The sequence below is a fragment of the Rhipicephalus microplus genome, chromosome X (genome assembly GCF_043290135.1).
Source record: "Rhipicephalus microplus isolate Deutch F79 chromosome X, USDA_Rmic, whole genome shotgun sequence".
In the NCBI taxonomy this organism is placed as follows: Eukaryota; Metazoa; Arthropoda; class Arachnida; order Ixodida; family Ixodidae; genus Rhipicephalus; species Rhipicephalus microplus.
The window spans coordinates 144594113-144607046 of NC_134710.1; the positions used below are offsets into that span (position 1 = coordinate 144594113).

Sequence of the window (12934 nt, forward strand, 5' to 3'; positions counted from 1 at the left end):
GAAAAAGCTGCTGCGGAGCTGCAGCACAAGCAGGTGAAGAACTTTCTGCGGGATCCAGCCCAGAGTTTCTGTCTTGTACTGGCATCTTCGGCATCTTTGTGGGTCAGCGCAACAGCACTCTTCATAGGAACTCCTACTTGTGCTAGGGGTTGTGCGGAGCCATTTTGGGTATGCTGCTTGCATGATTCACTTAGCTCTTTGCACGCAGAAGTTTCAACTGTGTCATCAGTGAGTGACTTTCTTTCCTCTTCTGGATTATTTGTGGTAGAGCCTGCAGCATCTGAAATTGACGGAGTGTCTCCCGTTGCGTCCAGAACCTCGGTGGCATCCATAATATGCTCTTGTAGGCTATCATCTGGCTGTTGTGTGCACTGTAGCAGATTGTTGGCGTATGTCATAACACAGTCCTCGGCCGAATGAACAAAGCGTCGACAGTTGAGACAGTGAGGGGTCCTGCAGTTTCGACGAATGTGTCCAACCTTACTGCACAGAAGGCAAAGTGGTGGGCGGCCAGGTATCAGGACGAGGCTTTGCACTCCGCAGACAACAAGAATATGAGGAATATCAGCAACGCTAACTCCATCAGCAAGGGACAAAACAACATCCCTATTTAGCGTCCGCATTTGTTCCATGTCCACTACATTCCAGCTTTCTTGTGATATTGTCTTGACCTTCCCAAAAGCTTGCAGTGCCTCGCGAACATAGGCGTCCTCCAAGCGCTCAGGAAGTCACATAAGCTTCAACTTCACTTGCGTGGGCTCCGGGTCAATAACGAGGCATCGACGACTTTTGACTAAAAATTCGCTTCTTGTGACCAACTTTGTTTTCGTCAGTGTTGACTTGCATGTGACCATCCAAACATGAGACATTTAAAATTGACCTATGGAGCTTATTTCCTTCAAGTCAATGATGTCCCGAAGAGCATCTCTGAAGTTTTGAACCCGGTAAGGGTGATCAGCTAAGCCCGCATGTATAAAAACAGAGTCCACGACGAGCTTACCGGTGGGAAAGCGAGGAAGTACAACGCGGTAGTAATCGCCGCTGGCTGAAGCCTGAGCAGCACCTCAGCCCATGGCCGATAAATGTCGAGTAAGAGATCTCGTTTACTTGTGTCATGAAGCATTTTAGAACAGTAACGTTACAACCAGAAATCATACAATTTGAAATGTATAACTATACTGGGTCATTCAGTGCTCCCGCCCATTACAAAAGCCTCAGGTATAATTCTTCATCGTCGTCGGCTACATCATCAGTAAAGTGCACATAATACCTTGCATGGAAGTCAGTAGTGGGCATCACGCTTTTTCGAAGAGAGAAAGCAAGAAGAGGAAAAGCAGGGAGCTTAACCAGACGAGCGTCCACTTTGCTACCCTGCTCTGGGTAGGAGGGAATGGGGAATGGAATGGAATGAAAAAAACTTTATTTTAGTCCTTCAGGACGCACTTAACGCGTAGCGGGTGTCTCCTACGTAGGGACTGGAGGGGAGTTCCTGGCGGCCGCTTCAGGGGCCTGCTAAACGGCCCATTGCTGGCCGGCAAGAAGTGAACTACTGAGGGACCTCTCCCACTTGTTTGAGGTAGATTAGGGAAAAGTATTCCTACACTCTCGGAGCATGTGTGCGAGTGTCGTCGTGTGTCAACACAAGGGGCACGTGTCGCTGGGGCATGCATCAGGATAATAAACGTGAAGCGTGGCAAGGTTTCGGTACGTGTGGGTCGGTAATAGGCGTAGGGTTAGCGCCTGCAGTCTGTTAAGTTCGGGAAGTGGGGATGGAAAATGTGGCGTTCAAGGTAAAAGCGCTTTGTTATGTCGTTGTACGTAATGTGTCCATCCTGATTGGCCTCTAACTCCGCAAAATGGGGTTGCTCTTTGGCGGCGCGGTCGGTAAGAGCGCGCGCTGCATCATAGGCGATCGCATTGAGGTTGGATGGAGCACCGCGCACCCGGCCGAGATGGACGGAGAACCAGATGACAGTGAGGTGCTTCAGGGCACTCGGATCCACGCTGCGCAGGATACGTAAATCCTGGTTGGAGATGGCGACACGTTCGAAGGCTCTGATGGCCGGTCTGGAGTCATTGTAGATGAATTCCCGTTCGCGGTCGAGAATACCTATAGCTATAGCTACTTGCTCCGCTACTTCGGGGTTTCAGGTGAGGATTGTCGCAGAGTTAAGTATCTGGTGCACAGATGATACCGCGACCGCGGCGAAGGCTTGGTTGTTGTGATAGGCAGCGGCGTCCACGAAATAGATGTTGTCCGCTCCTATGTCTAGGCACTTGAGAATGGCGGTCGCCCGCGCAAGGCACCTGCTTCTGTTGTGTTTGGGACGTACATTTCGCGAAATGGGAGTGATTGTGATAAGGTCGCGGATATCATGGGGAATCAGAGTCAGCTCTGGGGGATCCCTAGCCGTCGATGAGAAGAAGCCGAGCTCGCTCAGAATATGGCGGCCCATCTTGGTGGTCGTAAGTCGGGTCAATTGCACGCGTTCTTGAGCCTCGGCGTTTCTTATAGCGTGTTGTGTACGCCAAGCTCAAGGAATTTGTACGTTGGAGTGGTGAAATGGAGGCTGAGAGCTCGTTTTACCACCTTGCAAATAAGCGCATTGAGTTGATCGCGCTCAGCACGTAGCCATTTGTGTATAGCGGCGACGTAGGTAAAGTGGCACGAAACGAACGCATGTACAAGACGCAGCAGTTTGTCTTCTTTGGGGACATGGTGCCGGTGGGCTACTCTACGTACGAGTCGTATGGCGTTCTCAGTTTTAGTCCTGAGCTTCTGTACTGTTTGGGTGTTGGTTTCGCGGGATTCGACGATAATGCCGAGGACCCTGATAGTGTCTACCCTTAGGACTGTACGACCATCTCTGTTGTGGAGGGTGATGTTGCGTTCCTCCGGAGGTTTCCACCCTTTGGGTTTGGCACCCCGGCGTTTGGGCAAATATATCCACAGCTCCTACTTGGCGGGTGGGCAGCTGAGACCAGTGTGTTCGAGGTAGGACTCGGCGGTTTCAATGGCCTCTTGCAGGGCGGACTTGATGAAGCCATTCGACCCTGTGGGGTACCATATGGCTACATCGTCCACTAGATAGTGGGATTCAGCCCGTCGATTTTCGATAGTTGTTCGGAAAGCCCGATCATCACGAGGTTGAAGAGCGTCGGTGAGAGGACGGATCCTTGAAGAGTGCCCCGCTGTCCGAGCTTCACTTGTTGTTGTTGTTGTTGTTGTTCTCCTATTGTAAGTGGCGCATACCCACTGTGGGGGATTGGCCAAGAATCGAGTGGTTTCAAAATCTACTGTTCAGATTTTGAATGATGGAGGTTTAACAGAAAGATTACCGATAGCCTAGGAAAGTGTGTTGCTTAATGTAATGCATGCAAATATTTACATAAACGAATTTATTTTTAGAATAGAGCATTAATATGATTTTATACGTATATAATTATGTAGACCTGTTAGGATAATGAAACTGGTTAATTAGTCAACTTATTAGTTTCATCAATATAGTCCCGGACGGCCGCGCATACTGTCGCATTAGAGAAACCAGAAATGGAAGCTCCAAAAGACAAAATTACAGGCAGAGATAAGTCCATACCAATACCTCGTAAAGGTATTTCTAATAGGGTTTTTTGTAATGTGTTAAACCGCCTGCAGGTCAAAAAGAAAGGGTCTATTGTTTCCAGTTCATCACAGAATGCACACAGTGGCGAAGGTGCCTGAGCAGACCTGTGTTTATAGAAATTTAGATTTGGTACCCGGCAACGCAGCCTTGTGATGGCTACTTCTTGTTTTCGAGTGCGGCAAAAGTCTCTTCGCCAGGGATATAATAAATGGCGATATTCTGTAGAGTTTGTTAGTGCTGAACCTTTAAAGACTTGCATAAGCGTACGTCTGCAGAATCGAGCAGCAGTCACATAAGCGGATGATGGACAGAGTGGTAGAATTGGTTCGCTGATTGACGACTTAGCTAAGGAATCGGCTATTTCATTTAGAAAGAAACCTTGATGTCCAGGCACCCAAACTAATCGTACTTTTATCAAATGCGCAGGTTCTTACTTGATTATCAGCACCAACAGAAAGTGCCGCACAGAGAGTTAGGGAATCTGTTATTATGACAGGTGATGTAATTGCTGTATCTAACTTGCGTAAGGCGAGCACCACTACCAGAAACTCAGCCACAAAAACGGGTATGAAATCGGGTAGCCAAAGGGAATAAATCCAATTTAAAATTGGGCAGAAAATACCAACCCCTGACTTTTCGTCGTAATGCGATGCGTCTGTAGCAATAATAACGTTCGTTGTAATACGGCGCAGGTGATCTTGTAGTAAACGATCCAAAATATTATGGGGAAGTAATTTGGCATTATTAGAAAAAATGTCATCGAATTGAATTTTCACCGGGGCTAAATTATCACGACTCGGCATGATGTCGCATATACGTACGTTTAGAGGCTCCAGTAAATTTTGCACAAATATAATTTGTGGCGTGTGAAATCGCGGCCATCTAGCAGAAAAAAATGATTCCGGGGTGGAAATAAAGGCTGTTTCTGAATGTCGTAATGGTGATTCGTAAATTCTTAAGAATGTCTGAACAGTCAGAAGGCGAATTCTACAAGAAAGCGGAGAACCCTCTATTCGAGATACAGCACATTGTTGGCAACTGTTTTGGGAAGGCCAAGGCATAAGCGCAAAGCTTCTTTTTCTTCACTTCTTGTTCTTGTTCTCCTATTGATCGTGGCGCATACCCACTATGGGGGATTGGCACATCTTCCGACACCAGGTCCCCACGTGGAGGACGGCGCTGCGTCGAGTGAGGAAAGAGCGGATAATGTAGTAGAATCGATGCCCCACGCCGAGGTCTGCAATCACTTTCAAGATGGACGAGTGCGTTATGGTATCGAATGCCTTTTATAAATCGAGACCGAGTATTGCACGAGTGTCCCGAGTGTTTCCTCTATCTAGATATCGTTGCTTTAAGAATAATATGACGTCTTGAGTGGGTAGTCCTGGTCGGGATTAAAATAGAAAGAGAGAAGGAGAGAACTGCACTTACAAGGAAGTGCAGTCAGTCAGTCACTGAGGCCGGAGCTTTTTTCACGAACATGACTTCAGCGTTCAGACATGCGACTGGGAAACCGCGGCCTTGGAGAATGTCGTGAGGAACTCATGCAGACTAGTGAAGCACTGAAAACGCTAGATTGAGAACCTCCAACAGTTTCAGAGCAGTTTGGGATGTCGGAGTATTTAACTCATTCAAAAGCATAATGCTGTCCAGGAGAGATTGTAGCGACACAGGGATGTACTGGTCTTTTAGATGCGAAGCAGCTTTTTGACTAGCCTGTGTGACTAGCCTTTGACTAGCAGCTTTATTATTAGACTGTTTGACTATATAGCCTCTGTACGAAGGCGCCACGCGCCACAGGTATTGGCGCAGTGCCAAGTAGGTCACGCTTCTACTGCGCGTTGACGTCACGCTCCCCTGGCAGTGTGCGCTGAAGTCACTCTCTCCCTCATCTGCCACGTGTTTGCCGCAGCGCCTCGGCTACCGCCTCGTCTGTTTGCCCGTAACACCTACCGCAACCACCGCTCGCTTCATCACCGACTCGTCGGTTCACGCGCAATAAACCTGACGCGTGCCTAACGTACGCGTTTAAACATGTCTGCACGTGCCACCTACAAGACCTGCGCCAGCCATCGCTTCAAATGAATCTTCCAGCGCTCACTGCCGCACCCGCTTTAGTGCTGTTCAACCCGTGACGACACCTATGCGTGACGCTGCTGCTTCGCATCCCATCGAGATTCCCTTTGGAGAGATGATCCAAGTTTTTCGGGCATAGATAGCATGGGGGATCAGCGCTGTCGTTGACTCGGTCAGTGCTGGCTCGGTCTGCTGTCACCATTCAATTCACTGTAGATTGCACTTTGGCTTAGACTGTGGTTGTGGTTCTGGCTGTGGCTCTGGCTGCTGCTTTGGTAATGCCGGCCAAACATGAGTGTCCATGAGCTCTGGTGCGGTCCTGTCCTCAGAAATTGACGTGGACACGTATGGTATAGGAAGCAAAGAAGGTTGTGTCACCTGTGAAGTACGTATCACAGAGTTCCTTAAAGCACTACGGCATCGGGAGCGCCGCATTCTGACGACAGAAACATATTCACGACGAGACGACAGGTTTCGCACCATCTGCTTAAGGATCTCTCTTCCTTCTGTATCTTAGGGCAGTCATTTGACGAAGCGTTGTGGGACCAGAGGCAATTGCGGCACTTGAGTACCATGGCATCGCAGGAGTCTGCAGTGCAGCGTGAGATTCAGCTCAGCACGAGCAAAGTATCGTGCTCTGACACGCCGGCGCTCAATTGTCCGAACATCAAACATCTGTGGCATTGAAGTGACCTTGAGTGTAATGGTCGTACAAGATGCCTAAAATGGCCTACCTTGAGATGCGAGGGCAGCGATTCACCCTTGATTGATAGTTTTGTACACCGAGATTTGCCCATGCGAGACATATGTATAATATTGATGCCATCAACCACTGACCTCACAATACAGGTCAAGCCTGTGTTTAAAACATAGATGTCGCCATCATAGATGACACCAGTAGTGGTACCAGTGCTCGATGGGATGTGCGAGTGAACATTTATGCCATCAAATTCCGTGATTTCACTCATTCCGCTCGGTGAAGTCTCATGTGCAACGTCGATAGCAAAACATTTTTTTTCGTGAGTGACACTCACGTTCCTTACTTCACTTGGCACCGCCGCCTCGAAAAGGACTGAGACCGGCTGTCTGTTGAGTCACTTCAAGTTATTGGTAGCAAGCTCAGGTACAAAATTAATCGAACTGACTGCGGTTTTTTGAGTAGATTTCTCGGTAGACTTACCTGAAGTCAGGAAGGACCCGGTGTTTCTGCACTTCATCTTGCGGCTTTGTACGAGTAATGACGAATAATGACATAGTTGACGCTTCACCACTGCGAAAAAACTATCACTATTTATGGCGTAGTGGCTACCATACAAGTGTGCTTATAGCAGTCGTACCAGGAGTGTTTAAACGATTTAAAAAATGCTCTGGAAAAGCTCTTCTTCTAGTTCTCACTAGGACTGTGCGGCGCGTTCGCGCAGGCCTAGCTGTTTTTTTTTAACAAGACCACGTCAGAGTTGCAGTGTGACTCAAGCTTGGAGCTGCGACACATTCTTGACCTTTGGGGAAGACACACCTGCACTTTTTGTACTACGAAATCAAAGCTGATATCTCTATAAAGTCTACAGCGCTCGACAATTCTACATTTCTCGTACAATTTTGCTTAAGAGGACAAAATGATTGAAAGACAGATAGGTCAACTAGACACGTGTCCACTTTGCAACCCTACGCTGGAATGAACGGATTATTTGAAAGAGAAGAAAGCATTGTCGAAGTACATGTGGACCTGTCTTTTACAAGCATACTGGCGATCTCTTAAGCCGGTCGACTTTAAAAGCGGCATCAATTCCCGCGTCGCCTTGCTGTCCTGCGATGCTAGAGCCCCGACACGAGGGTTTCCTCTTCAGAAAATGTTCTCTAGTATATTCGTTCATTGCAGTGTGCAGAACGTCGTATTCGGTCATGAAATGGTCACGGAAACAACAGTAAATATATGTATTGTTTCATCACTCTAGTAAGAGGCACATTCTTCATTTGTCTGTCATTCCTATGAAAAAAACAGGTATGCTTTTGGGAAAGTCATTTCTTACCAAAAGCGTCACAGCAAAGTCCATCCTCATGGACGCTCAGACAGCTTCACTATCTTTGTCAAAAAAGAGGCTGCGAAGGGGCTTCACAAGTTTGCTGACGCATTGTCGCTAACTTGGTTGATATACCCCACAGTCCGGAACTGTCGTCTATGTAAACTCGACCCACAGAGGAAGGTTCAAGTACCAGCGCACCTTTCCAGCCTTGATATCAGCTTAAGATTTTTTAGGGGGGAAGCATCTTAGGGTCCAGCCTTGCCCTGCGATGTCTGTGGTCCTGGGTCACACGCGCTGGGAGCGCCGGCCTCGAGCGCACCAATGGTAGGTAGAAGAAGAGAACGACGATCGCGGCGGCGCTCGCGGCACGATGTTTCTTTTCCTGCAGCGCCTCGAGAGCTATAAAACACGCTGGCACCCGTCTCTCTCTCTCTCATAGTCATGGAGTGCACTTCGTTATGATAGATAGATAGATAGATAGATAGATAGATAGATAGATAGATAGATAGATAGATAGATAGATAGATAGATAGATAGATAGATAGATAGATAGATAGATAGATAGATAGATAGATAGATAGATAGATAGATAGATAGATAGATAGATAGATAGATAGATAGATAGATAGATAGATAGATAGATAGATAGATATGCTCAAAGTCACCGAGGTTCGCTAAGGAATGCTTCGCATTTAATTGGCTAAGCTTGCCCTAACACGCGTAAGCCTTGAAACAGCAAAATTGAACGATGGACTTATCTGGTTGCTTCTATGTCATTGTTAGACTTTAGCTAGGTGATGCTAAGTTCTTTCTACGTTGATACACAGTGCAGAAAGCTTCGAGTTGAGCCACAGTCGCAGTCACAGACACGACACTGGCATGTCGTCATTGGTGTAGGTATTCCATCTCTTCAGGGTCTTTTCGTAGCCGCCGTTCCTGTTCCCTATTCCTTAGCATTCTCTCGTCCGCACTCGGGGACTTCGGTTCATCACCGTCACTTCGCGCCATTTGGGGCCTGCTCCCTTCTAGTAAAAGCTTTGTGTAGTGGTACTTGGGTGCCCGTTTAGGATGAGGATGTTTTTCTGATAGGCCGCGAAAATTTCTGTGGCACATACCTGTTTGATGAACTAACTGTTGTCTTCATTTTTAGGGACCAATGACGAGTAGTGGGATTAACCAAGTATATGTGGTGTAAGCCCGTTTATAATGTTGATCACCCTTTTTGATACAGGTTGAATAGGTAATGATTTGCTAGGTAAAGTGCTTCGCTGTTAATGTAACCCATAGGGTGGCATAGAGGGGAGGGGCATCCACGAAACTCTAAGCGTCGACAAGTGCGAGAGCATACTTTGTAATTGAAGATATTGTACAGGTATGAACTCGAGTTGTCTGTGATAAGTGCCTTGCGCCATGAGGATCATGTCGTCATCACGCCGGCTACTATAATCAGAGGCTTGTTTAAACTGTTTAATAGCTCCACAGAGATGAATGGATATGCTACATGAGATTCGGTGGCCCAAATTCATGATTAGGAAATTTTAGCTACCAATTTCTTCATAACCACACGCAAGCACCCACTTATTTCTGAGCAAACAAACAAAAAAATTTACGAAATATAAACATAGACAAGTAAAACACTCAAGTGATAACTACTTAACCAAACCACGAGAAGCGACCAATATGCATTATCATCATCACCATCGTCATCATCAGCCCGACTACGCCCACTGCAGGGCAAATGCCTCTCCCATCATTTGCCTATCAACTCGGTCTTGTGCTTTCCGTTGCCACGTTATAGCTGCGAACTTTTTTATTATCATCGGCCCACCTATTTTTTTCTCTCCCCTTCGTGCGTTTGCCTTCTCTGGGAACGCATAGAGTTACCCTTAATGACCAGCGGTTATACTGCCTATATACGTGCTACGTGCCCGGTCTATGTCCATTTCTTCTTCTCGCTTTGAACTATGGTCTTCTGAACCCCCCGGTTTGTTGCCTGACCCACTCTGCTCTCTTCATGTTTCTTAAGGTTACACCTACAATTTTCCTTTTCATCACTCACTTCGTCGTCCTCAATTTAAGCTGAACCCTCATTGTAAGCCTCCAGGTTTCTGCTCCGTAGGTAAGTACTGGCAAAATGCAGCTGTTATACACCATACTCTTAAGGGTTAGTGCCAGGTTACCATTGATAATTAGCGAATCCTTACCAATTGGGATCCACCCCATCCTTATTCTTCCAGATATTTAACTCTCATGGTACGGCTTTGCGGTTACTGCCTGTCCTAAGTAGACATATTCTTTTAGAACTTCCAGCGTCTCTTGCGAAGTGCTGTTTTCTGCCTAGACTGTTGCACATTACTTTAGTTTTGTGCATAATAATTTCAGACCTTCTCTTCTGCTTTCCGTCTCTAGTTCAGTAATGATGAGCTGTAACTCGTCCCTTAAGTTACTCATCAAAGCAATTTTATCACCGAATCTCAGGTTACTGAAATACTCTCTATTAACTCTTATACCTAACTCTTCCCAATCTGGGGACCTGAAAATGCCCTTTAAACACGTGGTGAATAGCATTGAAGTGATCGTGTCCCCCTGCATTACATCCTTCTTTATTGGGATTCTGCCGCTTTCTTCTTTATGGAGAACTATTGTAGCTGTAGATCCACTGCAGATTTTTTCCAGTATGTCGATGTAGGGTTCGTCGACGCGCGGATTCTGTAGTGCCGTCATTGCTGATGATGTCTTAACTGGGTCAAACGCTTTCTCGTAATTCATGACAAATCTGTATAGGGGTTGGTTGTATTCCGTGCATACTCTATTACCTGACTGATAGCATGAATATATAGCCTGTACAAAATCCTGCTTGGTCTCTCGGTTGATTGAACTAATGTCGCCCTAATTTTAATAGGTATTATTTTAGTAAATAGTTTGTAGAGAACGGACAGTGAGGTGATCGGCCTGTAATTTTTCAAGCCATTGACGTCTCCTTTCTTATGCAATAAAATGATGTTGGCGTTCTTGCGAGATTCTGGTACCCTTCCCATCAAGAGACACTTAGAATATACAATGGCCAGTTTACCTAAAACCATTTCTCTGCCATCTTTCAAAAGCTACATTGTTACCTTATCCTCACCTTCGGCTTTGCCTGTTTGCATTCTTTCTAGGGCTTTCTTTACTTTCCCTGTCGTTACATATAGAATGTCAAATTCTTCTGGACTATTATTGTTTCTCAAAGTATCATGCTGGTTGTTTTGGCTTCTGTACAGCTCTCTGTAGTACTCCTCCGTTACTTTGGCTATCCTATCCATATTGGTTATGACATTGCCTTTTTTTTTCTTAATGCATACATACAATATCTGCCGATGCACAAGTTTGCCTTCACAACTTTTAGGCTTCTGCCGCTTTTTACATCCTGCTCCATTCTCTCCATGTTACACCTTCTGATGTCGGCTAAGGTACGCCTATTGATTAACTTCGAAAGCTTCACTAGCTCTATTTTGTCAGTTACATTTGAGGCTTTCATGGTTTGTTGTCTTTTAACAAGATTATTCGTATCCTGAAATAGTTTGCCAGTGTCCTGTCTAGAGACAATACCTCCGACTTACATTGCACACTCTTTGGTGACAATAGTAAGATTATCGTTCATTTCATTCACGCTAACGCCGGTTACCTGGTTTAGTGCCTCGAATCTATTAAGATAACCTCTGAATTCCTGTTCTTTCCCTCTCACCGCTAGTTCACTAATTGGCTTTTTGCGTATCAGTTTTTGTCTTCGCTTTTTCTAAATCAAGGTGAATACGAGCTCTTACCATTCTATGGTCACTGCATCTGATCTTGCCAACTTCTTCAACAACCGGTACAATGCCTGGGTCTGCACACAGAATGAAGTTTAGGAGGAGAAGACGACGAAGCTGTTGCTGCTTGGATAAGTAGCTTTGTCTGCATTTATTGTTATTTTTGCTTATTTTACGGCTCAGCACTGCTCAAGACGTCGGACGACTCAAAAAGGTACCTGCCGTATCAGCGACCAACGGGTGCTGCGCAGCCCGCCGCGTAGAAAGGTGCTAGAAGAAACGAAACAAGCATCAGTGAGAGCGCCGCCATGACCTCCCAAGGTGTGACACCAGGTCAGAAGGACCAGCTGGTTAGCGCAAGCATACCTGACTGCAAGCGACAACACAGCGTTGAATCAGAGGACGAATCAACTGTCGTCGGGGACCACAACGGAGCGAACCTCACAGATCTAGACATAGACAGGGGTGGTTTCCGCCTTGTGCGACATCGCAGAGACAGGACGGTGGGCATTCCTGTGTTAATTCCTATTGACCTATACTCGGAAATTGAAACGATTCTCGGTGGAGCCCCAGTTAAGAGCCATCTAACAGCACAGGGAGCCCTGCTCTTGGATATAGAGACAGAACACTAAGCTAATATGCTTCTAAAGACCAACACTATCTGCGGCCTTGCCATATCTGCCCGTGTACCACACAGCTACATGAAAAATACATGCATTATAAAAGGAGTCCCAAGATAGTACTTGGATGAAGAGCTGTTAACCTACCTGAGACCTCAGGGAGTATACCACGCAAGAAGAATCATACGACGGGTCCAAACCTCATTCTCTGAGTGGGAATCAAGGTGCACTGACTCTGTGGTTCTCACATTCGCTCCTAATTCAGAACGTCCAGAGAAGATCAACCTTGGCTTCACCAGACACGAGCTTGTAGACTACGTGGAGATGCCGCCACGCTGTTTTAAATACCAGCGTTTTGGACATGTTGCTAAGCACTGTCGTGGGGAACAAAGGTGTAAGCGCTGTGGGGGGCCTCATGACTTTAAGACGTGTACAAGTAAAGAAAAACTTGTGTGTGCAAACTGTGGCGGCGACCACCCAGCTAGCTACTGCCGTTGTCTAGCACGAACAGCTGCGCAGCGAAAAAATAAGACGTTTGTCCTCGGCCCGAAGACTGTGAACGAACCATCGCTCACAAAGAAGACGTCCTGCGCGCCACAACATGACGGTTTGGACAACGAGTACGCAGAAAATTTTCCGCGCCTAAATTTGACAAGAGCTAGTACTGAGTCAACGCAAGTGCTCAACGCTGGTGAGAAATGTATCCCGAAAGAGTACGCCAAGCGCACCTACGCTGGTGCACTGAACCCACCTCAAGTACCATCTGGAAGCAAACAGCAAGAAAACCTCGAGCACATTATTGG

General features: G+C 46.5%; 1 protein-coding gene across 1 annotated transcript in view; it reads left to right on the forward strand.

Annotated features, from left to right (window-relative positions):
• Window positions 1–12934, forward strand: part of LOC119176929 ((Lyso)-N-acylphosphatidylethanolamine lipase) — a 430246-nt gene that overhangs the window by 360968 nt on the left and 56344 nt on the right. The window lies entirely within an intron of this gene.